The sequence below is a fragment of the Pinus tabuliformis genome, chromosome Q (genome assembly GCF_031772625.1).
Source record: "Pinus tabuliformis cultivar Carrire ecotype Pingquan chromosome Q, CPIR1, whole genome shotgun sequence".
NCBI classification, from domain to species: Eukaryota; Viridiplantae; Streptophyta; class Pinopsida; order Pinales; family Pinaceae; genus Pinus; species Pinus tabuliformis.
Genome location: NC_142296.1, coordinates 305,872,862 through 305,888,559, shown reverse-complemented (window position 1 = coordinate 305,888,559; position 15,698 = coordinate 305,872,862). Strand labels below are relative to the sequence as shown.

Sequence of the window (15,698 nt, the reverse complement as noted above, 5' to 3'; positions counted from 1 at the left end):
ATGGATGATGAACTTTGTGCTAGAACGAGAAACCTTCACTTCAGTACCAGTATGGATTCGACTATATTCCTTACCTTTAGATTACTGGATGCCAGAATCTTTAAAAGCTATAGGAAATAAATTAGGTCATTTCTTAAAAATTTCAGAGGCAACTCTAAGGGGAAAATATACATCCTATGCCCGTATATGTGTGGAGATGGACTTGTTAGGAGCCCTTCCAAATGAGGTCATTCTAGAAGTATATGACGAGGAATGGGTTCAAACAGTTGACTATGAACATATCCCGTTTAGATGTCACAAATTTCATGAGCATGGGCATCTATCCAGAAACTGTCCTCTTAATAGAAGGGAGGAAAACCTAAACACCAACAAAGGAAAAGACCAGACAGGTTTCACCAAAGTAGGAGGAAAAGGAAAAGGAGGAGGAAGGAAGACACAAAAGAACCCGATTGTGAATGATAAAACAAATAGCTACAACAGTTTTGAGATCTTAGGAGAAAAAGAAGCTGATGGAGGGGATAAAGAGAGTACATAGAATCAAACAGCAAGGGGGGAAGAAAAATATACCAACATGGAGTTCACTCACGAACAGAATGAAAACACGACAGACCCTTTGAGTGCCATGGAAATACAAAAATACCAGGAAATGACTCAAAGTGAAAGTGGTACAGAGGATCAAGATTTACAGGAGATCCTGGAGAGGGAGAACCTAGACCTGGAAAAGTTTCTAGAACAGGTAGGCAACTTGGGAATAAACTCCATCCCTCAGGAGGATGTGGACAAGGTCCAACAGATATTCCTTAACAAGTCACATCAAACAGCTGCAGGAGTCAAAAGAGGACATGAAAACCAAGAAAACAAAGGGACTTCCTCAATAGGATTGATAATAGGAAAACTAACAAAGAATCCAGGCAAGAGGAGGGGAAGAAAAAGACAGAAAGAACTACTTCTGGAGTGTGGCAAACTCATGATTGATTCAGGAAGGATGAAAGACCTTTCCAGTTACTCCTTTAAAACCCCACCTTAATGAAAATCACAACCTGGAACATTAGAGGACTAGGGAGTAGAAGAAAACAGAGGAATCTAGGTAAAAGGATCAGAGAGGAAAAACTTGACATAGTATTCATACAGGAAACAAAATGCTCAGTGGAGAGGATCCGCGAAAAACACAGCAAATGGGTAAATAGATATGAATACTTTGAAGTTAAGGCAAATAAAACTGTTGGTGGCATTCTCACTCTATGGGATCCACAGAAATTTGGTGTGATTGATGCGGAAGCATCCAGACATCATCTTTCTCTGATTTTCCAACTGGTGGGTGATAGACAATGTTACATGATCACCAATGTCTATGGTCCGCAACCAATGGAGGACAAAATTCGACTCCTCACAACACTAGAGGATATGAAGAATAGATACCCAGCTTTACCCTAGATTCTTGGTGGTGATTTTAACATAACAAAATCACTCATGGAGAAGAAAGGAGGAACTAGAATACTTGGTAGAGACTCAGTTGCCTTCCAGAACTTCATCACCAATATGAAATTGGTTGATATGGAAACAAGAAATGGAATCTTCACTTGGAATAACAAAAGAGGGGGCCCTACCCAAGTGGCCTCAAAATTGGACATATTTATGGTTTCAGAGGAACTTCTTCTCAGGGGAAGCAGCATTACTGCACTCATACTACCTTTTGGGGGTTCAGATCACTGGCCTATACAATTGGAAGCTTCCCTTTTTGGCAAACCAAGGAACACCCCCTTTAGGTTTGAGAACGCTTGGCTCACACATTCAAATTTCCTCACGAACATTGAAAAATGGTGGAAGGAAGAGCTTCACCTTCAAGGTACAAAGATGTTTCTTCTTCACTGAAGACTCAAACACATTAAAGGCGGACTCAAAGAGTGGAATAAAAAGGAATTTGGTAACATCTTCAAATATAAAGGAGAGGTGGAAAAGAAACTAAAGGAAATAAACCAGATTCTTATCACAGAAGGCTATATAGATGAAAGGAAAGAGATGGCAGAGTCACTCCAGCAGGAGTGGGACAACAGATGTCTTCAAGAGGAAATATTCTGGCGACAAAAATCCAGAGTACAATGGATTAAAGAAGGGGAGAGAAACACCAAATTCTTTCATAGATCCACCATAGCTCACAGAAACAACAATAGAATTGTGAAACTTACAGATCAGCATGGAATAGAGAGGAACACTCATGAAGAGATGGAAATGGTTCTACTCCAGCATTTTCAAAAAATTGTTGTGGAAACCTCGGAAGATAGATACCAGTTTATAGAAAAATTTACTCAGTACATCCCTAAATTGGTTATCAGAGAAGATAATTTCAATCTCAATAGACCAGTAACAGAGGAAGAAATTGAGGAAGTCGTCAAAGAGATTCAAAATGGGAAAGCACCAGGCCCGGATGGCTTTAATGTGGAATTTTTCAAAACTTGTTAGAGGATAGTGAAACAGGACATCCTGGAGGTAGTGGAAGACTCTCGAAGATTTAAGAAAGTCTTAAAGGCGCTCAATGAATCTTTCATAGCCTTAATCACCAAACAGGATAAGGCCACCTCTCCAGACAGATTTCGACCTGTATCATTATGCAATGCGATATACAAAATTATATCCAAAGTCATTTCCAACCGTCTCAAACCTCTCCTCCTAACCCTAGTGTCAAAGGAGCAAACGGGCTATGTGGAAGGAAGACAAATTTTAGATAATATAATTCAAGCACATGGAATGGTTCATTCACTCATTACCAACAAACAGGCAGGAATGATAATGCAGCTAGACATAGCAAAGGCCTATGACAAACTTAGTTGGTCGTACATAAGAGCAATATTAAAAGCCTATGGCTTTGATTACAATTGGATTAAATGGGTTATGGCGCTAGTTACCACCGCCAGCTATTCAATTCTTCTCAATGGCTCTCCTTCCAGAACTTTCAAGCCTTCTAGAGGTCTCAGGCAAGGAGATCCTCTTTCTCCTTTCCTTTTCATTCTAATGATGGAAGGGTTAGGAAGAGCTATCAGAGCTGCTAAGGAGGAAGGGAGAATTCATGGGCTGAGACTCACTCACGCGGGGGGACACGGTGACACATCAGCAATTTGTGGATGATACTATGCTTTAAGGCACACCCACTGTCAAGGAAGCCAAAGCATTCAAACAGATTCTGAGTGAGTTTGCTAGGGCTACAGGCACAGAGGTAAGTCTCACTAAATCAAAGATTTTCTTTTTCAAAACAGATATTTCAATTCAAAGAAATATTTCCAGAATTTTTGGCTTTCAAAGGGAGTCACTACCTGTGAAGTACCTGGGAGTTCCTCTCACTAACAAACCGCTTCACAAGGATATCTGGGAGCCTGTTCTTAACAAGCTAAAAGATAAGATCAGCAAATGGACAAATAGAGCACTGAATCTAGCAGGGAGACTGATTCTCACTAAGGTTGTCCTCCAAAGTATCCTTATCTATATGATATCTGCCATTCCAGCACCTGCCGGTGTAATTACTAATATAAGAAACATTCAGAGAGATTTTCTCTGGGGGAAAGGTGAAGAAAAGAAGAAATGGGCCCTTGTGGCTTGGGACAGAGTGTGTAAACCTAAGTCCCATGGTGGCTTGGGTCTTCATGACCCAGGAATTCTTAACAGAATTCTTGGGGCCAAAATTTGGTGGAGATGGCTGAAAGAAATACAAGCCCCCTAGGCAAAACTTTGGAAGCACAAATATGCTAGAAAATGGCAGGAGAAAAATCTTATCAGAATGACAGGACAAGTAAAAGGTTCTGCAATTTGGAACACGGCATGGGAGAACAGGGCCCTAGTCCAAAACCACAACTTCTGGGCGATTAGAAATGGAAACCTGGCTTGGTTCTGGGAGGGTAATTGGTAGCAGGAGGACAATCTCCGAAGTGAAGAATTAGCAGACATCCACACCGATACCATCAACAAAGGACTAAAGTGGGTAAGTGACTATTGGGACCAATCAAGGAACAATGGAAAATGGAGAACATGGAAACTTCCATATTACAGTGGAATGGGCATGCTGCATACTCAAGCTATAGCCCTTCAAGGTCTTTTAGACAAGAGACAAATCTTGAACTCAAACTTGAACGATCAACTAATATGGGGAAAGAACAAGATAGATCTCTTCAACTTTAAGGAAGCCAAAAGAATAGATGCAGGGCTTAACCTTCCAAACACTGATAAGACATGGAAAGAAATCTGGGAAAATCCTCATTGGATGAAAGTCAAACTATTCAAGTGGCTGGTTCAACAGGGCAAGATTCTGACATGGGATAACCTAAGAAAAAGAGGCTTTGTGGGCCCTTCAAGATGTCACTTATGTAGACAACAGGAAGACACTACAAATCATCTACTGAATAGATGCACTTTCACTACAATACTTTGGAATTGGGTTGGAGAAGTCTTCGAGCAGACAGACAAAAATGTTAATGACATCACTACTACGTTGAAAAATTGGCGGAAAAAAATTTCAGATAATGAGATCATTAACTCCGCCTGGATGCTGACCCAAGGATTCATAATCTAGAATGTCTGGAAGGAGCGCAACAACAGGATTTTCGAGGAGAAAGCAAGTCTGGTAAGCTGCATCCTTAAGCTAATCTTTAAACAACTCAAAGAGACTGTTGATATCCTGGGAGGTGCAGCTACTGGAAAACCTATCGGACAAAGAGAGGCCAAAATATTGGAGAATTTAGAGCTCAAGGTTCATCCCCCCCAGGGTTCTATGCAGATTAACAAGAATACCTCAATAGATAAGTCTTCTTGGCAACCCCCTTCTCATGGATTTTTAAAATTTAACATAGACGGGGCTTCAAAAGGGAATCCGGGAGAAGCTGGTTATGGAGGGGTCTTGAGGGACGAGGAAGGAAACATACAAGTCATCTTCCATAGTTATCTACGAAAAGCAAACAACAATATGGCTGAGCTCATGGCGATGGAATTATGCCTAGAAATAATGCTCAAGTACAACATTTACAATGTCATCATTGAGGCTGACTTGGAATTAGTCATTAACTCAATGAAGAGGATAAATGTTGGCTCTACTCCTGAGAAAATCTCATAACACTGGCGGCTTCTGCAAGTCTACCAAAGAATCCAAGTGCACCTAAGAAGGCTAAGAACTCTTAGGTTGGTGCATGTTCGTAGGGAAGCCAACAAAGTGGCGGACTAGCTTGCAAATGAGGGGGTACGAAATAAGCATATCGACTTGTGCTGTTGGTGGGAGGAGATAACAGATGACAAGTTGAAAGAGGAATGCTCATCCAGGGCCATCAACGACCGACAGTAGCATCAGGAATTTTCCGAAACAGAGCCACAGAGACGGGGTCTCGTTGATCTGGATTCATTATGAAATGTTACGACTTAAGTGAGGTCCTTTTTAGGATGCAAGTCTATGTCGGCCTCCTTAACCCAGGTAATAGCAAACCAGCAGTCTCAGAGGGCCAGCCGGAAGGCGGGATCTTCATCTTCCTTTGGCCCATGCGCCGGAATTCAGATTTTCTCGGCAAGCGCAAAACCCCAGCTTGTATTCATGTGACAGCTTTACTGCCCTCGGGGTGGTTTCCGGTTTATCGCACGCTCATTAAGCTGGAAGCGGTTTTTCACAATCGGGAGCGATTCCACTCACCTCGCGACACGTGGCTAAGGGTGGAGGGGAATTACCACCCTCATTGCACACTAACTATCGGGGCTTTTAGTCCGCGTGATATGATCCCTAACCGTTGGATCAAACGAGGACAATCTATGGCCAGGAATGAGCGTGCATGTTGGTGGGTCCGAAACAGTGGTTATGTTTCGAGCTGTTTGCACAACCTCACGGGAATCGCGCGCAATTGGTGGATTTCGGGTGGTAAAAGTGATCGCAGGTTATGTAAAAAATGGACCCGATACGATTATAAATTATGGTTTACAGGGTTCATCGGGTCCGAAGTGTTTGTTAAAAGGTGAGCTTGTTGGCCACCCGATATGTTTTTCACCCGCTGGATCTTCAGCTTAGAATCCAACGATCAGTTTTGGACTACTTGTTTGATTGGGTGGGCCCGCGTCCCTAGGTTCGCTTTGTCGTCTTGCAACCAGGGATTAGGGTGGGCCTGTCATTTTGGTGAGCCTCACAACCGAGCTTACCGTTTGTACACCATTTCTCCTTTTTAATTGAATAGAAGGATCTGCTCTTGCCTTAGCAAAAAAACCATTATAAACTCTTACAATTTGGTTTTAAAAACTTTTAACTTTAACTTAAAAATTCCTTTTACAAATTTTGAAGTTATTTAAATCCAATTAATAATTCTTTTTACCAATTTTGAAGAGTAATAACGTAGATTCTTGAAAAGCCTAGCAAAACCATATTAAAAGGCTATTTGGTCTCTCTTTCCATTGAGCAAACCTTGCCAAAAAAAACTAATTAGCTTCCTAGAATAAACCTTGCATTAACAAGACCATCGTGTATTAAACTAATTAATCTTTATATTAACATGACCATCGTGTATTAAACTAATTAATGATAATGTTGACTTTCATTACTTCACATTACAAACTCGGAAAAAGTGACAGGCACGCTTGCCTTTATGTGTTAAACAAATAAATCAGGAGGTTGACTTTGCCTTTTATGGATTACTATTTACTGTGGTGAATAAATTTGATGTTTACATGTAAGGTATTCACGGTAGCTTTTATCAAACAAAGACCGGTGAGTTAAGCATGAAACATTGCATTAGACCGGTGAGTTAAGCATGAAACATTGCATTGGTATAATAATCTAGAAGGGATTGTAATTATTATTTAACAATTAATTTAAGGCGGGGAGAAGTGAACAAATATTTTTTTAAGGAAATTTAAATGCAAAACTAATAAAGATAGATTTCTATTTCAATTTATTGTTGGAGTTATACGTTTTAGATAATTTTAATTTAAAATAAGATTTTATTTTTATTTTTATGAGATTTGTAATTTTAGAGATTAATTTAAAGTTGAAGTTATATGTTTTAGATAATTTTGATTTAAAAATAAGATTTTTTTCATTTTTATGTGATTCTTAATTTTAGAAATTAATGATCACTACATTCACAGATCTACATAAAAGAAAGATGAGTGATCACTACAATCACATATCCACCTAAACAGATCACTTCATATAGACTCAACCATAAACCAAAACCCCATCAAAACTTTTTTTTCCTTTTTATAGTTATTTTTGTATCTATTTACAATTATTATTTTTCTTTCCAAATTGTATTTTTTCTCATCCTTTTAGATTATAAATATATCTAACAAATATTCTCTCTTTTTACAATTTAATTTTAAAGACCTTTCACATTCAACTTACTCATCTCTTTTTTACTATTTAATTGTAAAGGCCTTTAACTTTAAATTTAGTCAATTCTTGTTATAAATTTTAAATTTTTTTTACAATTTAATTTTAAAAACCTTTGACTTTAAACCTCGTCATCTATTTTTTACTCCTTAATTTTAAAAACCTTTGACTTTAAACTTCGTCATCTATTTTTTACTCCTTAATTTTAAAAACCTTTCACTTTAAACTTCGTCATCTATTTTTTACTCTTTAATTTTAAAAACCTTTGACTTTAAACTTGGTCAATAATTCGTGTTATAAATTTTAAACTATTTTAAATCTATTTTAAAATAAATTAAAACCTAAGTTTTATACATGTGAGACCATTCCCAAAAAAAATATTGCGAATGAAACTAATAACTAGCCTCACTGAATAAACCATGCATTAACAGGACCATCATGTATTAAACCAATTAATTCTTTTATTAACACCACCACTATACTAATTAATCATAAGGTTGACTTTTATTGTACAATACAAACACGGAAGAAGTGACAGGTGAGATGCTGTCCTTCCTGCGTTAAACTAGATAATCAGAGTGTTGACTTTTATGGTTGACTTTTATTGTACAATACAAGCACGGAAGAAGTGACAGGTGAGATGCTGTCCTTCCTGCGTTAAACTAGTTAATCAGAGAGTTGACTTTTATTGTACAGTACAAACTTGGAAGAAGTCACAGGTGAAACGAATGTCCTTCCTGCGATAAACTAGTTAATCAGAGTGGCCAAAGTGCCTTGGCCTCGGCAATTTCTATTTCATAGACTATAGAATAGTTAATGCGGCCTGACATGCAGGCATTTAACTTTCGCCCTTCCTCTGGAGGCTGCTATCTCGATGAGCGTGCTTTCACTGAAAAAGCAAAAGTTAAATGCCTGCATGTCAGGCCGCATTAACTATTCTATAGTCTATGAAATAGGAAAAGCCCTTCGCCTTGGCCTCAGCCTTGATGGGGACCCCTCTCAAGGCCAAGGCACCTTGGTCCTCGTTTATGCATTTCCATGTACGGAGGTGAATCGAATTGATGTTTCCATGCGAACATATTCACATATAACCTTTGAGAGCTGAGCAATCATGAAACGTTGTATTCACATATAATTTAATAATAAGTTTATATTCGGTGTTTTTTTTAATTATATTTTTATTATTTATAAAAAGTTATAAAATTATATATATAGAGTTTTAATTATTTTTATTTGAAATAGATTAATGTTTAATTAAATATATATATGAATTTTTATTTTTTTAATATAGAGAAAAAAATCTATTTATTTAAATGATGTATATCATTTCTCTGTTAAAGATATGATTATATTTTTAGAATTAGAAATAGAGAAAGTATTAGGGGTTAAATTTTGTCTATTTTTTAATTTTTAATATATATTTATATATAAATTTTCTAATTTCCATTTTTCGCTCAAATGATAAAATTATTTTATTTTAAAAATCACCAAAATTTTATATAAGTTTATGTATAATTTTTAGAAATTTGAATATTTTTAAAAAATATTTTCAAACATTTTACATTTTACATATTAAGTACTAATTATTAGGGACTAGTAATATTTGCAAAGGTTTATTAAGGACTAGTAATATTTGCAAAGGTTTCTACATTTTAAAATAATTTTTCATCTTTAAAATTTTCTCTGGATAGAAAAAGAATGATCAAAATTATTTTGATTACATATAAAAAAACTTAGACAAGAGCATCACTTGCTTCCACCATTAATTCATGAAAATGAGGATCATAGTTAAACTACCATTACTATTACTATTATTATCCAAGTACCATCTCCTATTTATTATTATTATGTAAGTACCACACTGCATTAGAATTCAAGTTTTGGATAAACCATTAGCCTTCATAGTTCTATCCGTGTACACCAGCTAAAGACTCAAACCTTTAACATTTTCCATGACAAAATTTAAAAGCACATTGTGACATCTTTGTTCATCTTTTACCCGTTTGATCACAATCTAGAAATCACCAAACACCTTTAAACTCTTAATTAATTTTTCATTTTCCAGAAACAATACTATTGTCATCAATTCTACATAATTAGTTGACCCCTCCCCCAATCTTACTTTAAACTTAATGAAACGAAATCCACAAAGAATAGGATTCCTCGCCCTCTACATAGAGCAATATCGCATTGTGACACCTATAAAAAATAGCCCAAAAAATCTCATATCAACATGTTCTTGAACCCCTACCCTACCCTTATTGAGTTTCTTCTTTAACCTATAGGAAATGACTCAATATGTTAAATATATATAAAATCAATGATAACATAATCCAGAAAGGCGTTACGAAACATATGACACTTCAATTAAAACTGAGGATGTCAGAGAAAAACAAAGGGAGCAACATGTAAGATCATTCCAAAAAAAAATGTAAGCGAATGAAGCTAACCACCCTCAACGATTAAACCTTGTATTAACAGGACCATCATGTCTTAAATTAATTAACCCTAGGATTGACATTTATACATATACATTTCACCATAGGGTTGACTACTAGCAATTGTCCCAAAAGGTACAAATAGAGGCCAATAGGATTATTAAATTGGAATTGTTGAATTTTTTTAGAAGAGATATTGGTTCAATCAGCCTGGTTTCCTACACTGCCACAACTCTTCCTGGTAAACCCTGACAACGATTCTGCTTTTGTGAAAAATTAAAATTTGCACCAGTAAACGTCACACATATACCTATACAGCTGGATTGTTGATTGATATCTTTGGACGTTGAATAATTTAAGGTAAATCTATTCGCTATTACGCATTTGTGAAAAAATGAAAATTTGCACCAGTGAGCATCACAAATATATACAGTTTGATTGTTGATTCATACCTTTGGACATGCTCGATTAATGAATCATTTAGGGTATAATCTATTACGTAAACAAAGGATCAAAGGGGGAAGGGGTGGGGTTTGTGTACTGGATCAAGCCTTTGAGATTCATGGGAGAAACGAAGGAAGAATCCCCACCCAAAACCTCCTCTGCAATCATCCACTGTACCCTCTCAGTTGGATGAAATTTGTCCCAGTAAACATATTCCTTGGGATCCTTGCAGATTGAGCACCCTGGATCCAACCCACAGCCTACATGGCCATTGTATGGACCATCTCCACAGAAAACCTGTTGACCCACCCCGTACCTCCTAGTCTTCGTCATCCAAAATGAGGTCTAGTCTGCAGCACCCTAGGCCGATGGCCTAGGCTGCCCTAGTTCGAGTCTTCCTGCCGACAGAGCCCTCATCGCTCTCTTTTTCACATCCCCCCTCAAGTGAGAAAGGATTCATAACCCTATATAATCTTATTAATGAATATTATTATATATAATATTATATTAATATTAAGGTTTAATCCTATTCATATTACCAAAAATAATTTAAGAGAGTCATAAACTAAGCAATATGGGGATTAACAAAAAAAATTAATTAATTAATCTATAAATAAATAAAAATAATTTTTTAGGAAGAAAGCACAGGAATCTAGCATCTGTTGATACTCCAGCCATCATCTCTATTTAAATTAACAAGTCTTTTTTTTTCAATTTCTAAGGCCTCTCTAAATTTACGATAATGAAAATGGTCAATCCTCGCAATGACTTTAGCCTCTTCAATGGAGATGTGATGATTGGTTTTTTCTGCATGCTCTACCAAAGCGGAGGAGCGAGACCTTCCATGCCTGATGTCGGCAGCATGTTCACAAATCCTTTGGTTAATGGATTGACCGGTCTCACCAATATAAGGAGCTCGACAAGAACAGGGAATGATATAAACACCCTTCTAATCCTTGGGGTTAATCGGGTCCTTAACAAAATGAAGAGAACTGCATATAGTGTTAAGAGGTCTAAAAGAAGAATGAATCTCATGCTTCCTCAAGATCCTAGCAATTTTATCCGTGGTCCCTTGAATAAAGGGAAGATGAACACCGGAAGACCAATCCTTGGGGTCAATCTTACTCTTAGGACCCTTTTCAGCATTTTGAAAAGCCTTAAGACCTTGAGACCTACTATAACCATTCTTATTAAAAACTTCCAGGAGGTAAGTTTTCTCATCTTCAAGGTGATTTTCGTCATAAACTTGCAACGCCCGCAGAAGTAGCTAAGGTGTTGAGAACGCCTATCTTTTGAGCAGGAAAATGATGGGAGCTAGCATGGAATTAAATTGAATTTAATTATTTTAGAGAGATGTTACAATGTTTAACATTTTGACTTAGTCAAATTAAAATTAAAATATAAAATATAAAATTTTCCAACCCATGGTTTTTCCTTATCATATTTTTAATCTATGGTTTTTTCCCATGGTATTTTTCTCTAATGTGAGTTATTTAAAGGTTAATATTTAAACTAATCTAAATTCATTTTAACTCTACATCTACCAAATGCCAAAAAAATCAAATCTCTTTTCACTCTTAAAAAATCAAAGTGTCAAAAAAAATCCCTCTTAACACATAATAAACTTACAACTAAAAATAAATCTAAACTAATTTTTAAATTTAAAATTTAAAATTTATATTTCAATTAAATTATAAAAATAAATTAATAATACATTGCATTTAAAAATTAAAAATCCTCAAAAATCTTTGCTTTTCTGAGCTTTTTTCTTTCGATCTTTGATTTTTATGATCTTTTTCGTGCTTTCTTGATTTTTTTGCATAGAATCTTTTTTGAGCTTTTGTGCTTTCTTGACTTTCCGTGCTTTCTTGATTTTCCATTGTTTTGTTTTCTGGTTCAGATCAACGGTTGAAAGTGTTTCATCTGATCTAACGGATCAAAGTAAAAGTGTTGACGAACAGTTGATGCATAGGAAAGGCCTATCGGCCTCTTGATTTTCCATTGTTTTGTTTTCTGGTTCAGATCAACGGTTGAAAGTGTTTCATCGGATCAAAGTAAAAGTGTTGACGAAAAGTTGATGCATAGGAAAGGCCTATCGGCCTAATTATGCGTGTACATTTGAAAGTCGGAATGCTTGCCTTTTGTGTTAAATTAATTAATCAGAAGGTTGACTTTTATTTATCATAACAAAACATTTATCTTTCCAGGTCTATCTAAAGCTATGTCGATATAATCGATTAAATATTTTTTCATCGTGAATATTGATAAATAATATATTATTTTTTAAAATAAATACTTATAAAGGGAATTTAATTTGAATGGGTAATCATAAAAATATCTTATCAGAACATCTATTTACCATCATTCCAAAGTCTTATGAACAATAATATATTAAATATATATTTAAATATAATAGTGTATTCACCATCATTGCAAAGTCTTATAAGAAATAATATATTAAATATTATATAAATAAATTATATATATTTAAATATAAATCTAAAATATATAACATTTAAATATAATAGTGTATTCACCATCATTCCAAAGTCTTATGAACAATAATATATTAAATATTATATAGCTAAAAATATATATTTTAATATATGTCTAAAATATATAACATTTAAGTATAATAGTGTATATGTTATAATTTGTATGACATTTATAAACATCTAAACCGTTATTACTAATTACTAATATGCATTCAATTTTACCTGTTTACTTTTAAAAATATAACAGTGACGGTGGATATGCATTGAATTTGAACGGTTTTCATTAAAAATAAATTTAATGAACTTAATTGAAATGTTCTTTCTATTTTTATGTAGACGATGCATGGTTGAGCAGGTCAGTTTGAAAAACTGTTTGGTTGTGGATAATGTATCGTTATGCAGGTCAGTTAGAAATCTAGAATGAGGGTGTCAGTTTGAAAACGGGGATCACATTATTTTTGGAGATACATTTGCACGTCATATTTGACTTGTTGACATGCATCGTTGGAATCCCACTCCTCCGCCGTCGGCAGGGCACATGGCCGTCGGCAGGCTTGCTTCATCATGGCCAGCGGGATTTATCATGACAAGCGCGTGGACTTTTTCATTGGAAACAGAAACAGCCTGCAGCCTCCGATGCTATAAATCTGGATTGGCCCTTCAATAATCAGAAATCAGGGCATCTTCTAAGTTGTACATCCAAACTGATCATATTACAGGCGATCGTAAGACGAATTTGTGAAGGATCCTTCATATAGACAGGTTGGAGCTGATAATCCCAGAAGTTACAGGTCCCATAAAGTTCAAAGCTCCCCCCATCCCCACGGCCTGAAATTGGGTGGTTTATGTTAAAAAGAAAAGCGCAAGTATGGATCCAAAAGAGAGCACAGCGGTCGCTGAAATCCCTTCCTACTTCATATGCCCCATATCTATGCAGATAATGAGAGACCCCATTACTGTTTGCACTGGTATCACATATGATCGAGAGAGTATGGAGAAATGGGTATATTCTTGCGGTAAGAACACATGCCCTGCAACAATGCAAGTAATGTCCAACTTCGATATGATTCCTAACCACACCCTCCGTCGCCTCATTCAAGGGTGGTGTCTCGTAAACAGTTCGAATGGTGTCCAGCGAATCCCCACGCCCAAGCCCCCAGTCGACCCGAATCAGGTCAATGAATTGCTTCGAGATTTTGAATCTTGCCCGCCTTTTCAAGTGCTTAATGGCTTGAAGAAACTCAGATCTCTGGCTGCTCAGAGCGAGGCAAACAGAAGGTGTATTGCTGCTTGTGGCGCGGCGTCTGCACTGATTTCAGTCATGGAAACCAATACTGTGGAAATGGAAAGCGGGGGCTACGATTGTGCCATGGCTTGCGAGGAGGCCTTGGGGATTCTGCAATCTCTTCCCATGACAGACGAGACTGCAGATTGCCTTACTATGTCCAAGACCCTGAAATCCATTTCATGGATTCTCAAGAGAGGCAGCTGCAATGCCAGACTCCATTCGGTCATGTTACTGAAGACGCTTTCTAGCAGTGGGCAGAACAGGTTGCAACAGCTCGTTGCGAATGCGGACGAAGATCTGATTGAAGGACTCCTTCAACTTGTGACAGAGGAGGCCTGCCCTCAAGCAACTGCTTCGTCTCTGGATGTTTTGATGGCCATCTGTTCTCCCTCAAGAAAGCACAAAATCAAGGCCATAGAGGCCGGAGCCATTTATGTGTTAATTGAATCACTTCCCGAATCGCGCGGATTACCTTGCGAGAAGTTGCTGCGTCTTCTGGACATTTTGTGTGAATGTGCAGAAGGAAGAGCTACAACAATTGATCACGCCATGGGCATAGCTTCCATCTCCAAGAAAATATTCAGAGTCTCACACGCTGCAACCGAGAAAGCGGTTCGAATACTGTGGTCGCTCTGCAAGTTCTCTCCGACTCCTCACCTTCTTAATGAAATGGAGCAGATTGGTGCCGTCTACAAATTGTGCATGCTTCTGCCGCTCGAATGCACACCAAAGACGAAACATAAGGCAAAGGAAATTCTCAGAGAGAACGGTAAGTATTGGAGGAACTCTGCTTGCGTTCCATCCCATCTGTTCACAGTCCATGGAGAACAATGAGCAATATTGTGTACAATGTATTATTAACTCTAGTATTGGCAGTTTTGTATAAATTCTCAGCGATTAGTTGATGAGAAGCAGTCATCCTATATCTGAGCGTAAGTACATTCCAGGTATATTCTTGAAATATTCATTCTTATATCTAAGACTAAGACGTCCCATTTTAATCTCTTCTAAACAATTCAATGCAGCGACTCCCATTTATCTCTCGTTTGTTTGTTATGATGTAATCAAAAAAGGATCCGGAAAATTTTTCCATCATTTCTTTTCTATGTTATTCAAGGGTTTTTTCTAGCAACAATTTGATAGGATCTTTGGCTTCTTTGTTTTTCTTTTTTAGTACAAAAGCTCAAACAATTCGAGACCCAACTCATTATATCCTGACTTTGTTGGCGGCATGCGAAAAAACAGACCACTCTTATACCACAAATCTAAATTTATATGGAAAAAAGACAAATCCAGCAATCTTTGAGCTTTGAAGCCTGCAAAATTCACAGAAGAAAGCGCTGTTTGTTTTTTTAGTATTACCCTTTTTTATTCCAGTTTTAACCTATATTCAGAATTGTAATTATAGTTTCAGGGTGGTTTTACTACTGGAATTATTTAAAGCCACGCCGTGCATGTGGGGAGCTCTTGTAATTACAATTTGATGGAATCATTTACAGCCATGCAGTGCATGTGGGGAGCTCTTGTAATTACAATTCGATTGATTGTTTATTTGATATCACATTATCAACCCTCAGGATCTGAGAAATAGCTCTTCGAATTTTAATTCAATTAATGATTTGACTATGCTATTGATATCACTCTTCCTTTTCTTTTTTCTGGAGCTACGCTCAGGCTGGGCTGGTACGATC

The 15,698-nt window shown here is 36.8% G+C and overlaps 1 pseudogene; it reads left to right on the top strand.

Moving 5' to 3' along the window:
- Positions 1-13,411: 13,411 nt before the first annotated feature.
- Positions 13,412-15,120, top strand: LOC149219422 (E3 ubiquitin-protein ligase PUB23 pseudogene; annotated as a pseudogene).
- Positions 15,121-15,698: the final 578 nt, after the last annotated feature.